The following is a 14910-nucleotide window of genomic DNA, read 5'->3' on the forward strand; positions in this document are numbered from 1 at the left end:
AGGCCCCCTTCTGGCTCACTGCGCCCCATCACGCCCAGGGGGCCACAAAGCCCCACGCTCACCCACCCCGACCTTCCTGCGGGGTTGAGGGGCAGGGAACCACGATCTCTGTCCCCGGCATTGCAGCTCCAGCCCCAGGCCACCGGGGGGTGGGGGTGGGGGCCACGGGAGGACCCGGGGGGGGGGGGGCGCTCAAGAACGCGTGGCCCCGCCCCCTGCGGGGGGTCTGGCCTCTGTCAGAGCACCTGCGGCTTACCCGCGCAGGTTAGGTTGCCGTGCACCAGCCCCCACATGGCCAGCAGCTCGGCTGGCAGCAGCTTGTGCACCTCAAGCATGGAGCGGAAGAAGCAGGGCTCCTTGTTCTTGCGGCCGTTGCGGTTCCGCGAGATGCCGAACGTCTTGAAGCCCTCATGCGCCGTGGGCTGCACGCTCAGCACCTCGAGACACATGCCGAGGAAGACCGTCGTCGTTGGGGTACAGCTCCAGCGTGTCGCAGGCGCGGTGCAGGCGCCGGGCCAGGCCGCGGGCCATGAGGAAGCCGCCGCCGCCCGCGTATGGCGGGTATCTGGCCTTGCTGTACAGGAGCCCTCGGATGTAGTACTTGTCCTTGTTGCGGATGGGCCGGGCGTGCTGCAGGACGTCGCCCACGAACAGGTCCTCCTGCGGCTCCGGGTCGGCCAGGAACTCCAGCATGTTGGTGGGGTTGACGAAGACGTCGTCGTCGCCCTTGAAGATGAACTGGACATGGGGACAGTAGATGTCAAACCACTTGAAATGGAACTCCTTGAGGGTCAGGTTGAAGAAGCCGTCCAGGAAGTCCCACTGCAGGATTTCGCCTTACAGCCGGTCCTCGTAGGCCAGCCGCTGCTGGTAGTGGGCGCGCTCCTCCTCCTTGGAGGCGGTGCCCAGCAGGAAGAGGGTGCGCACAGAGCCGCCGCTCCCCGGCTCCTGCTCCCGGCCCCAGGTGTGGCGATGTCCTCGCGGCGGTCGTGCTGCGTGATGACCGACTTGACCACCACCAGCAGGTAGACGGCGCTGCGGCACTTCTCCGGGTGGTTCAGCAGCATGGGGATGTAGCGGCAGTGCAGGTAGGTCAGAAACTGCCGGAAATGGGGCTCCAGGTCCTGGAACCAGCGCTGGTGGGTCAGGTTGACATTGGCTGAGCAGTTAGTGGTGCTCACATCCCAAGTCTGGGGCCCTCGCGGGGCCATGGGGTGGGGGCAGACACAGCCTTGGGATTCTTCCAGAAGCCGCTGGGGTTCACCAGGTGTCTGCTGAGGTTCTGGGCCTTCTGTGGCTCCCGGGTGGGCCGCGGGCGCTCTTGCGGTGGAGGGTCAGACTGCGCTGGAATACTGTTAAGGCCACGAGGAGGGCCAGGGACAGGCACACGCGCTTGTAGACAGTTTTCTTCCTGGACGGGTGGGGGGAGGGCGCGGTGGGGATGGAAGGTGGCACGGAGGAGAGAGGAAAGGATGAGTCCCCTGTGACTTGTTCGGAGCTGCAGGGAGGTACATACTCAAGTCACCAGGCACGCCCTGTGGTTAGAGGAGGGGCCTGCTTTCTCTCCCTGCCTGCACTGCCTCTCTGCCAGGACCAGGGGACCCAGGCAAGCCCTGCAGAGTCAGGCTGTCTGAGTTGAAATCTTGACTCTGCCACATACAAGCGAAATGACTCTGAATGGGTCCCCCTTACTGTCTCCAAACCGTGGTTTCTTTTTCCCCTCAATAAGGATGACAAGGAGTCCCAGCACTATCTCGGGAGTCCCGCTCCCAATGGGTGTGCAGTCCGGGGAATGCTGTGAGTCTCTAAGGACGACCTCTGGTGGAGATTTCTGCTTGTTCCCCAACCCAGCTAGCCACCCTGTTTGCTTTCATTTCCCTCTCCAAACCTGGTGAACCATTGGGGTGAAGCTTTGGGGTGAACCTTGAGCGGGGAGAACCATCGGGAGGAGCAGACACAGGACTTGCTCTACAGCCGCGGGGCTCAATAACCTGCGGGGACACTGGGGAGAGTCTCTAATGTGGGACCTGAAGAAGACTGTCCTTTCCCCTTCCACCTCATTCATCCCACCCAATGCAATAAGGCCCACATGGCTGGTGGAGGCCTGAGAAGGGGGCAGGCGGCTTCTGGCACCACCGATGCCCTCTTGCCATCGCAACTCCATCTGGGTCCCACTGTCTTAATATTCCACTTAGAGAGAGAAGGTCCCCCATCTCTTTGGGAAGGGGAAGGGGACACATTCGGATTTTATTTTGCAGGGACGATCCTTGCCCAGATAGCCCCTACCACACCTATTTCAAAGAAGAAATTAAAGCCTTTTGCAGGAGTGCTGGCAGATCCTGGGCACAGGCAGAGGGGAGTGGGGGCTCCAGAGGACCCTCTGTCCTCAGATGTGGTATATATACACAATGGAATACTATGCAGCCATCAAAAGAAATGAAATCTTGCCATTTGCAATGACGTGGATGGAACTAGAGGGTATCATGCTTAGCAAAATAAGTCAATTGGAGAAAGACAACTATCATATGATCTCCCTGATATGAGGGATAGGAGATGCAACATGGGGGGTTGAGGGGGTAGGAGAAGAGTAAATGAAACAAGATGGGATTGGGAGGGAGACAAACCATAAGTGACTCTTAATCTCACAAAACAAACTGAGGGTTGATGGGGGGAGGGGGTTGGGAGAGGGGGTGGGGTTATGGATATTGGGGAGGGTATGTGCTATGGTGAGTGCTGTGAAGTGTGTAAACCTGGCGATTCGCAGACCTGTACCCCTGGGATAAAAATATATGTTTATAAAGCTGTAAAAAAAAAAAAAAGAAAAAAGAAAAGAAAACTGTACATGCTTAGGGAGTAAAATTTGATGTTTTGATATACATACTTATAAAATAATCTACAATAAAGCTAATTAATATATGCAATGCCTCAGAAAGTTACCATTTACCTTCTTATGTCTCTCTTTGAGAACACTTTAAATTTGTCCTCATATTGCATACAATATAATTAACTAAGGTAATTGTTATATATTAGATCTTAGAAATTTTTGATCTCGTATTACAAAAACTTTGTGCCCCTTGACAAACATCTCCCCATGTGTCTGGCAACCACCAGTACCATGCTGTCTTGATGATGACAGCTTTGTAATAGAGCTTGAAGTCCGGAATTGTGATGCCACCGACTTTGGCTTTCTTTTTCAATATTCCTTTGGCTATTCGAGGTCTTTTCTGGTTCCATATAAATTTTAGGATTATTTGTTCCATTTCTTTGAAAAAAATGGATGGTACTTTGATAGGAATTGCATTAAATGTGTAGATTGCTTTTGGTAGCATAGACATTTTCACAATATTTATTCTTCCAATCCAGGAGCATGGAACATTTTTCCATTTCTTTGTGTCTTCCTCAATTTCTTTCATGAGTACTTTATAGTTTTCTGAGTATAGATTCTTAGTCTCTTTGGTTAGGTTTATTCCTAGGTATCTTATAGTTTTGGGTGCAATTGTAAATGGGATGGACTCCTTAATTCGGATAAAATCCGAATGTGTACCCTTCCCCTTCCCAAAGAGATGGGGGACCTTCTCTCTCTAAGTGGAATATTAAGACAGTGGGACCCAGATGGAGTTGCGATGGCAAGAGGGCATCGGTGGTGCCAGAAGCCGCCCAACAATGGGCAGAGGACATGAACAGACATTTCTGCAAAGAAGACATCCAGATGGGCAACAGACACATGAAAAAGTGCTCCACATATCTCAGCATCAGGGAAATACAAATCAAAACCACCATGAGATATCACCTCACACCAGTCAGAATGGCTAAAATTAACAAGTCAGGAAATGACAGATGCTGGCGAGGATGTGGAGAAAGGGGAACCCTCCTACACTGTTGGTGGGAATGCAAGCTGGTGCAACCACTCTGGAAAACAGCATGGAGGTTCCTCAAAATGTTGAAAATAGAACTACCCTATGACCCTGCAATTGCACTGCTGGGTATTTACCCTAAAGATACAAACGTAGGGATCCGAAGGGGCACGTGCACCCGAATGTTTATAGCAGCAATGTCTACAATAGCCAAACTATGGAAAGAACCTAGATGTCCATCAACAGATGAATGGATAAAGAAGATAAAGAAGCCGCCTGCCCCCTTCTCAGGCCTCCACCAGCCATGTGGGCCTTATTGCATTGGGTGGATGAATGAGGTGGAAGGGGAAAGGACAGTCTTCTTCAGGTCCCACATTAGAGACTCTCCCATTTCTTGATTGGATTATTTGTTCTTTGGGTGTTGAGTTTGCTAAGTTCTTTATAGATTTTGGACACTAGCCCTTTATCTGATATGTCATTTGCAAATATCTTCTCCCATTCTGTCAGTTGTCTTTTGATTTTGTTCACTGTTTCCTTTGCTGTGCTAAAGCTTTTGATCTTGATAAAATCCCAAAAGTTCATTTTTGCCCTTGCTTCCCTTGCCTTTGGTGATGTTCCTAGGAAGATGTTGCTGCGGCTGAGGTCGAAGAGGTTGCTGCCCAACAGTCATCATCAAGACAGCATGGTACTGGCACAAAAACAGACACATAGATCAATGGAACAGAATAGAGAGCCCAGAAATAGACCCTCAACTCTATGGTCAACTCATCTTCGACAAAGCAGGAAAGAATGTCCAATGGAAAAAAGACAGCCTCTTCAATAAATGGTGTTGGGAAAATTGGACAGCCACTTGCAGAAAAATGAAATTGGATCATTTCCTAACACCACACACGAAAATAGACTCAAAATGGATGAAGGATCTCAATGTGAGGAAGGAATCCATCAAAATCCTCAAGGAGAACACAGGCAGCAACCTGCAGTGTCCCCGCAGGTTATTGAGCCCCGCGGCTGTAGAGCAAGTCCTGTGTCTGCTCCTCCCGATGGTTCTCCCCGCTCAAGGTTCACCCCAAAGCTTCACCCCAATGGTTCACCAGGTTTGGAGAGGGAAATGAAAGCAAACAGGGTGGCTAGCTGGGTTGGGGAACAAGCAGAAATCTCCACCAGAGGTCGTCCTTAGAGACTCACAGCATTCCCCGGACTGCACACCCATTGGGAGCGGGACTCCCGAGATAGTGCTGGGACTCCTTGTCATCCTTATTGAGGGGAAAAAGAAACCACGGTTTGGAGACAGTAAGGGGGACCCATTCAGAGTCATTTCGCTTGTATGTGGCAGAGTCAAGATTTCAACTCAGACAGCCTGACTCTGCAGGGCTTGCCTGGGTCCCCTGGTCCTGGCAGAGAGGCAGTGCAGGCAGGGAGAGAAAGCAGGCCCCTCCTCTAACCACAGGGCGTGCCTGGTGACTTGAGTATGTACCTCCCTGCAGCTCCGAACAAGTCACAGGGGACTCATCCTTTCCTCTCTCCTCCGTGCCACCTTCCATCCCCACCGCGCCCTCCCCCCACCCGTCCAGGAAGAAAACTGTCTACAAGCGCGTGTGCCTGTCCCTGGCCCTCCTCGTGGCCTTAACAGTATTCCAGCGCAGTCTGACCCTCCACCGCAAGAGCGCCCGCGGCCCACCCGGGAGCCACAGAAGGCCCAGAACCTCAGCAGACACCTGGTGAACCCCAGCGGCTTCTGGAAGAATCCCAAGGCTGTGTCTGCCCCCACCCCATGGCCCCGCGAGGGCCCCAGACTTGGGATGTGAGCACCACTAACTGCTCAGCCAATGTCAACCTGACCCACCAGCGCTGGTTCCAGGACCTGGAGCCCCATTTCCGGCAGTTTCTGACCTACCTGCACTGCCGCTACATCCCCATGCTGCTGAACCACCCGGAGAAGTGCCGCAGCGCCGTCTACCTGCTGGTGGTGGTCAAGTCGGTCATCACGCAGCACGACCGCCGCGAGGACATCGCCACACCTGGGGCCGGGAGCAGGAGCCGGGGAGCGGCGGCTCTGTGCGCACCCTCTTCCTGCTGGGCACCGCCTCCAAGGAGGAGGAGCGCGCCCACTACCAGCAGCGGCTGGCCTACGAGGACCGGCTGTAAGGCGAAATCCTGCAGTGGGACTTCCTGGACGGCTTCTTCAACCTGACCCTCAAGGAGTTCCATTTCAAGTGGTTTGACATCTACTGTCCCCATGTCCAGTTCATCTTCAAGGGCGACGACGACGTCTTCGTCAACCCCACCAACATGCTGGAGTTCCTGGCCGACCCGGAGCCGCAGGAGGACCTGTTCGTGGGCGACGTCCTGCAGCACGCCCGGCCCATCCGCAACAAGGACAAGTACTACATCCGAGGGCTCCTGTACAGCAAGGCCAGATACCCGCCATACGCGGGCGGCGGCGGCTTCCTCATGGCCCGCGGCCTGGCCCGGCGCCTGCACCGCGCCTGCGACACGCTGGAGCTGTACCCCAACGACGACGGTCTTCCTCGGCATGTGTCTCGAGGTGCTGAGCGTGCAGCCCACGGCGCATGAGGGCTTCAAGACGTTCGGCATCTCGCGGAACCGCAACGGCCGCAAGAACAAGGAGCCCTGCTTCTTCCGCTCCATGCTTGAGGTGCACAAGCTGCTGCCAGCCGAGCTGCTGGCCATGTGGGGGCTGGTGCACGGCAACCTAACCTGCGCGGGTAAGCCGCAGGTGCTCTGACAGAGGCCAGACCCCCCGCAGGGGGCGGGGCCACGCGTTCTTGAGCGCCCCCCCCCCCCCCCCGGGTCCTCCCGTGGCCCCCACCCCCACCCCCCGGTGGCCTGGGGCTGGAGCTGCAATGCCGGGGACAGAGATCGTGGTTCCCTGCCCCTCAACCCCGCAGGAAGGTCGGGGTGGGTGAGCGTGGGGCTTTGTGGCCCCCTGGGCGTGATGGGGCGCAGTGAGCCAGAAGGGGGCCTCGGTGCGTGGACCCAGAAAGTAGTTCTTCCCCGCCTGCGCAAGGTCATCTTGGGAGCAAGGCCGGTGGCCTCCGGTAGCACTCCTAACCTGGGTTCCCTGCTGGGCTCCCTGTGACCTGGAGGGAGACCCTAGTGGCCTCTGAAGCAACCCCCGTGCTCAGGTACCCGGGTTAGGCCTGGCCCTGGATGGGAGAGGGGCGGCCCTCTGGTCTTCACAGAGGAGATTCTCCACCTCCCATGAAATGCCTCAGTCTCCCGCACGGCAGTCTCCCCCACGGGCCCAGGCAGCCCTTTCAGGAGAAGCTCAACACTATGCAGGCTCGCGGGCCCCTCCTCTGCCGCCCATGCCCCTGGGCCTCCAGGATATGGAAGCTCGCAAGGCCCTCGGCACCGCTCTCCCCCGCCCCCAGACCTGCCTGGAATTGCTGCTCCTCTCTGCTTGCAGGTGGCTTCGCTCCCGGCAGTGTCCTGTGATGCTCCATCCACCCCGTCTGGAAGCGCGGCTGACCGCCCTGACTACCTCGGCAATGCTCAGGACCTCCAGATGGGCTGCAGCACACCCACCCCAGGGCCAGAGTACTCCAACCTCTGCAGTCGCGGTGCTGCCCAGCCAGCCGAGGACGCGGTGCCAAGGCCTGGCTCCCCAGCCGGAAGCCAGCTGGTTTGCCCCTGGAGATGGACATACCTCCATTATTGTGAAGTCTTATTTATGACGAATTTGGAGAGAGAGAGTGCCAGACCTCGGGAGATGATGGTGTTCCTCCTCTGCCTTCCCTCATTCCAGCAAGATACCACCTCCCGCGGCCCCTCACTCCCCACCCATGCCTGTTACAGTCCCCCTCTGGAACCCTGTCCTTCCTGCCTGCCTGAGAAGTATCTCCAGGGCCTGAGCAAACATGGGCCCCTGTGAAGGGATGGAGTGAGCCCTCAGGCGTCCTTGGGCCTGGGCGCAGAAGGACGCCCCCTCACATCAGTGGCGAGGCACCTGGGAAAAGATTGAGGGATCAACTCTATTTTCCCAATAAAAGGGGGCTGGTTTTAAACAGAGAAAAGAAAGGAAGAAAGAAAGAAGGAGGGAAGGAAGGAAGGGGGAAGGAGGGAGGGAAAGAAAGGGAGAGAGAGAGAGAGAGAGAGAGAGAGAAGAAAGAAAAGGAGAAAGGGAGAGAGAGAGAGACAGAGACAGAAAGAGAGAAGGGGAGAAAGAAAGAAACAAAAAGAGAGGAAAGAAAGAAAGAAAAGGTGAAAGGAGAGAGACAGAGAAAGAAAGAAAAGAAAGAGAGAAAGAAAGAAAGAAAGAATAAAAAGAAAGAAATAAAGAGAAAAGAAAGAAAGGGAGAGAGAGGAAGGAAGGAAGGAAAAGAAAGAAAAAAAAGAGAGGGAGGAAGGGAAGGGGGAGAGAGGGAGGAAGGGAAGAAAGAAAGAAAAAGAAAGAAAGAAGAGGAAGGAAGGAAGGAAGGAGAAGAAAATTTTAACAGACTTGTAAACAGCAAAGAAATTGAGTCACAAATCAATCTATCAAAATCCTAGAGGAGAACATGGGCAGTAACCTCTTCAAAGTAAGCTACAGCAACCTCTTTCAAGACATGTCTCAAAGGCAAAGGAAACAAAAGTGAAAATAAACTTTGGGGACTTCATCAAGATCAAAAGCTTCTGCAGAAAAGGAAACAGTCAACAAAACAAAGAGGCAACCGACAGAATGGGAGAAGATAGTCACAAATGACACTACAAAGTGCTGATATCCAAGATCTATAAAGAACGCCTCAAGCTCAACACACACACCAAAAAGATAGTCACATCAAAACTCACAATAAATAAAAGTCCAGGCCAGATGGCTTCACAGGTGAATTTTACTAAACGTTTAAAGAAGAGTTAGTACTTACTCTTCTCAAAATATTCCAAAAAATAAAATAGAAAGCAAAGCTTCCAAATTCATTCTATGAGGCCATTAGTAGGCTGATGTGCAAACCAGATAGACACCACCAAAAAAGCAAAGTACCGGCCAACATCCCTGATGAAGATGGATGCAAAAGTTCTCAACAAAATACTATCAAATGAAATCCATTAAATTATACAATACATTAAATTAAACAATACATTAAAAAAATTCATGACCATTTGGGATTGATTGATTGATTGATTGGGTTGCAAGAGTGGTTCAATATTCCCAAACCAATCAATGTTGATACTTCACATCAATCAGAAAGGATAGAACTGTGTGATCATTTTAGTAGACACAGAAAGATCATTTGACAAAGAACATCTATTCATGATTAAAAACCTCCAACAAAGTAGATTTAGAGGTAACATACCACAAGAGATTGAAGCAGTGATCTAAAAGATCTAAGAGATCTTTTAGAGGGAAGGCAGTGATCTAAAAATGATCTAAAAGATCCAAAAAACAAGAGCCCAGGACGTCACGGATTCCCTGAGGAATTCTACCAAACTTTCAAAGAAAAAATAACACCAATTCTTCTAAGCTATTTCAAAAAATTGAAGAGAAGAGAAACTTCCAGACTCTTTCTATGAAGCCACATTACCCTGATCCCCAGACCAGGCAAAGAACCCACCGGAAAGGGTTAGACCAATATCCCTGATGAATATGGATGCTGAGATTCTCAACAGGATCCTAGCTAATAGGATCCAACAGCACATTAAAAAGATCATCCACCATGACCAGGTGCGATTCATCCTTGGGTTGCAAGGATGGTTCAACATTTGCAAATCAATCAATGTGATAGAACAAATCAATAAGAGAAGAGAGAAGAACCACATGGTCCTCTCAATTGATGCAGAAAAAGCATTGGACAAAATCCAGCATCCGTTCCTGATTAAAATGTTTCAAAGTATAGGGATAGAGGGAACATTCCTCACCTTCATCAAATCTATCTATGAAAAACGCACAGCAAATATCATCCTCAATGGGAAAAAGCTGACAGTCTTCCCTTTGAGATCAGGAACACGACAAGGATGCCCACTCTCACCATTCTTGCTCAACATAGCATTAGAAGTCCTAGCAACAACAATCAGACAACAAAGAGAAATAAAAGGTATCCAAATTGGCAATGAAGAAGTCAAACTCTCTCTCTTTGCAGATGACATGGTACTTTATATGGACCCATAGAAAAACCCCAAGGACTCCACTCCCAAACTACAAGAACTCATACAACAATTCAGTAATGTGGCAGGATGCAAAGCCAATGTACAGAAATCAGTTGCTTTCCTATACACTAACAATGAAAATACGAAAAGGGAAATTAGGGAATCAATCCCATTTACTATAGCACCAAGAACCATAAGATACCTGGGAATAAACCTAACCAAAAGGTAAAGGATCTGTACTCGAGGAACTACAGAACACTCATGAAAGAAATTGAAGAAGACACAAAAGCATGAAAGACCATTCCATGCTCATGGATTGGAAGAATAAACATTGTTAAAATATCTATACTGCATAGAGCAATCTATACTTTCAATGCCATTCCAACCAAAATTCCACTGGTATTTTTCAAAGAGCTGGAGCAAACAATCACAAAATTTGTGTACAATCAGAAGAGACCCAGAATTGCTAAGGAAATGTTGAAAAGAAAAACAAAACTGGGGCCATCACGTTGCCTGATTTCAAGCTTCACTACAAAGCTGTGATCACCAAGACAGCACGGTACTGGCATAAAAACAGGCAAATAGACCAGTGGAACAGAGTAGAGAGCCCAGATATGGACCCTCAACTTAGTGGACAAATAATCTTCGACAAAGCAGGAAAATATAGCCAGTGAAAAAAAGACAGTCTCTTCAATAAATGGTGCTGGTAAAAGTGGACAGTATATGTAGAGGATTGAAACTTGACCATTCTCTTACACTGTACACAAAGATAAACTGGAATGGATAAAAGACCTCAACATGAGGCAGGAACCCATCATAATTGTAGAGGAGAACATAGGCAGTAACCTCTTCGATATCAGCCACAGCAACTTCTTTCAAGATATGTCTCCAAAGGCAAAGGAAACAAAAGTGAAAATGAGCTTTTGGGACTTCGTCTAGATCAAAATCTTTTGCACAGCAAGGCAAACAGTCAACAAAACAAAGAGGCAGCCCACGGAATGGGAGAAGATATTAGCAAATGACATTACAGGCAAAAGGCTGATATCCAGGATCTATAAAGAACTTCTCAAACTCAACACACACAAAACAGATGATAATGTCAAAAAATGGGCAGAAGATGTGAACAGACACTTCTCCATTGAAGACATACAAATGGCTAACAGACACATGAAAAAATGTTCATCATCACTAGCCATCAGGGAGATTCAAATCAAAACCACATTGAGATACCAACTTACACCAGTTAGAATGGCCAAAATTAGCAAGACAGTAAACGACGTGTGTTGGAAAGGATGTGGAGAAAGGGGAACCCTCTTACACTGTTGGTGGGAATGCTGGTCGGTGCAGCCACTTTGGGAAAATGTGAAGATTCCTTAAGAAATTAAAAATAGAGCTTCCCTATGTTCCCTGAAATTGCACTACTGGGTATTTACTCCAAAAGATACAGATGCAGTGAAAAGAAGGGCCATCTGCACTCCAATGTTCATCACAGCAATGGCCACGGTCGCCAAACTGTGGAAAGAATCAAGATCCCCTTCAACAGACGAATGGCTAAGGAAGATGTGGCCCATATACACTATGGAGTATGATGCCTCCATCAGAAAGGATGAATACCCAACTTTTGTAGCAACATGGACGGGAGTGGAAGAGATTATGCTGAGTGAAGTAAGTCAAGCAGAGAGAGCCAATTATCATATGGTTTCACTTATATGTGGAGCATAAGAAATAACACAGAGGACATGGGGAGATGGAGAGGAGAAGGAAGTTTGGGGAAATGGGAGTGGGAGACAAGCCTCTGAAAAACTCTGAGGGTTTTGAAGGGGTGAGGGGGTTGGAGGAGCTGTGAGCCTGGTGGTGGACATTATGGAGGGCACATATTGCATGGAACACTGAGTGTGGTACATAATGAATTCTGGTACACCTAAAAGAAATTAAAATAAATAAATAAATAAAGTTGAAAATAGCGCTACCTTACAACCCAGCGATCAACTAGTGGGTATTTCCCCTAAAGGTACAAATGTAGTGATCTGAAGGGGCACATGCACCCGAGTGTTTATAGCTGTAATGTTCACAATAGAGAAACTATGGAAAGAACCTAGATGTCCATCGACAGATGAATGGATAAAGATGTGGTACATATATACAATGGGATAGTACACAGCCACCAAAGAAATGACATCTTGCCATTTGCCAAGGTTGTGGATGGAACTAGAGGGTATTTTTTTTTTTTTATTATTTTTTGGGGGGTCTGCTCTAGAGATGGGATTTTCGTCAGTCAGCTGGTGAGGGCTCTTGGAACTAGAGGGTATTTTGCTGAAAAAAATAAGTCAATCAGAGAAAGACAATTATCATATGATCTCCATGTATGAGGAATTTGAGAGGCTGGGTAGGGGGGCTAGGGGGTAAAGAAGAAAAAATGAAACAAGATAGAATCAGGGGGGAGAAAAACCATAAAAGACTCTTATCTCACAAAACAACTGAGGGTTGCTGAGGGGGGGGGTGGCGGTGGTTGTGGGGAGGGATAGGGTGGCTGAGTGATGGACACTGGGGAGGATATGTATGTGTATGTATGTATGTACCCCTGCTGTGAAATGTGTAAGCCTGATGATTCACAGACCTGTACCCCGGGGACAAATAATACATTATATGTTAATAAAAATAAATTTTAAAAATGGGTAAAGGACCTGAATAGACATTTCTCCAAGATATAGAAATGGCAGATAAACATTTGCAAAGATGCTTACTGTAACTAATAATTACATAAATGTAGATCCAAATTAGATACCACTTCACATCCAGGATATATATTTTAAAACAGAACAACATAGAAAAAATTGGAGAGTATGTGGAGAAACTGGAACCTTCATGCACGGTTGATGTGAACGTAAAATTGGGCATCTGCTGCTCTGCAAGTTATGGAAGCAAACAAGCAAGCAAAAAACAAACAAACAAACAAACAAACAAACAAAAAATCCTGTGGTATGATCCAGCAATTTGTTTCATTATGTATCCAAAGAAGCTGAACAGAGTCTCAAAAGACCCTCCCTATATACCAATGTTCATAGCAGCATTATTGACAATAGTTAAATCGTGGACACAATCCAAGCTTTCTCTAACAGATAAATGGGTAAGAAAAATGTAGTATGCACATTCAATGAAGCATTTATGCAGCCTGTAAACGGGAGGAAACTGTGACATAAACTGCAACAAGGATTAACCTTGAGGACATTATGCTAAGTGAAATAAACTAGGCACAAAGCCAAATGCCGCAGTCTAGTTTTTTTTTTTTTTTTTTTAAGATGTTATTTATCTGACAGAGATCACAAGCAGACAGAGAGGCAGGCAGAGAGAGAGGGGAGGAAGCAGGCTCCCTGCTGAGCAGAAAGCCCGATGGGGCTCGATCCCAGGACCCCGGGATCATGACCTGAGCGGAAGGCAGAGGCTCTAACCCACTGAGCCACCCAGGCGCTCCGGTATTCTAGTTTTATGAGGTATTTAGAATAGTCAAAATCATAAGGATATTAGGTATAACAATGGTTGCCAGTAGGGCTTTGGATGAGTATGGTGAATTATCATTTAGTGGGTAAATATCAGTTTTAGAAGACGAAAAGAGTTATATGGGCATGGATGGTGGTAATGGTGGTTTGGCAATGTGACTCTATTTAATACCACTGAATTGTACATGTAAAAATGGCTGTGATGGTAAGTTTTATGTTATATTTACTACAATTAGAAAAGAGAAAAAAACGTTTTTCATTCTGTTAGGTTAATCAAGACTAGTCATTAAAATCTGTATAAAATACAGGTAAATTTATGAATAAATCTAAGTGTTTCATTCAAAACATATTTACCTATTTGTGAATACTGACAGCATAAAGACTACTTACTCAAAACAGGTTGAATTAAGTCACCAATTACATTTTGTAAGCAATTATGTTTAGCTCGATCCCCAATGGTCATTTGTTAATAAAGTACAAAATTGCCCATCATAATGCACAGTTTATAGGATCTTTAAGAGAGTTTCTTTTGTTTGGATGTTTCAAAAAAGAAAATCAACAGTCAACTGTCTCCAGTCTTCCTACGCAAATGGATTACTAGCCACTCTAAACATACAATGTATTTTTACTCTAAATACAAGTGGAGTAAACAGTGCATGAAAATGCAACCCTACAAATCATTGTACAACCTCTTAACAAAGGTTGTTCAGTGCCACATCACTATAAATGTTGTTTTTCTTGGCTTTCAATATTTTGATTTCCTTTTCCAGACTATAGCACGGTGTTGTGGAAATCAGAGAATGTAACAGCTTTTCATTTCTTTCTGCTTCCATTCCTTATTTGAAATATAGTCATATACCTAGAAAATTCCTACATGAAATTTACTGAAATAACTTCCATGCAATGCTATACCTGAGCCACAATTTTAATCCAACTAATAATTCTGATTTTGTAACTTCCAAGATGAAACACTATGCTGGGGTGTTCCTGACAAGCAAGGAAAAAATACGTATCAGAATCTTGGTCCTTTCAGGCTATGTAACAAAATACTATGGACTGGGGGCTTATAAACAACGGAAATTTATTTCTCACAGCTGTAAACTGGAAGTCCATGATAAGCATGCCAGTATGGTTTGGATTCTGTTGAAGGTACCCCTTAAGTCTTTTTTTTAGCACTGACCCTAAAACTTCCTAAAGGCCACTCCTCTAATACGAATATCATTATTAGAGGTTAGGGAATTTTGGGGGAGGGACCAAACAATTGGACCATTAACAATTAGCAAACACAAACTGGCAGGGTAATTGGACGTAAAGAAATTCTTTAGATAAACTGTATTTGTTAGAGGAAGTATGTAGGAAAAAAGATGTTTTGAATGGCTCTCTACCTAACATGAACTGTGTCATATACAGAGGTTCTGACATCCTTGCCAAAATGTTGGAGGATATGTAAATTCAATATACTTTTGTTTACAAAA

At 47.6% G+C, this 14910-nt stretch overlaps 2 pseudogenes; one reads left to right on the forward strand and one right to left on the reverse strand.

Moving 5' to 3' along the window:
- Nucleotides 1–236: 236 nt before the first annotated feature.
- LOC125092624 (UDP-GlcNAc:betaGal beta-1,3-N-acetylglucosaminyltransferase 7-like) lies at nt 237–2164 on the reverse strand (annotated as a pseudogene).
- Nucleotides 2165–4104: 1940 nt separating this feature from the next.
- On the forward strand, nt 4105–6600 carry LOC125092625 (UDP-GlcNAc:betaGal beta-1,3-N-acetylglucosaminyltransferase 7-like; annotated as a pseudogene).
- Nucleotides 6601–14910: the final 8310 nt, after the last annotated feature.

Source organism: Lutra lutra, chromosome Y (genome assembly GCF_902655055.1).
Source record: "Lutra lutra chromosome Y, mLutLut1.2, whole genome shotgun sequence".
In the NCBI taxonomy this organism is placed as follows: Eukaryota; Metazoa; Chordata; class Mammalia; order Carnivora; family Mustelidae; genus Lutra; species Lutra lutra.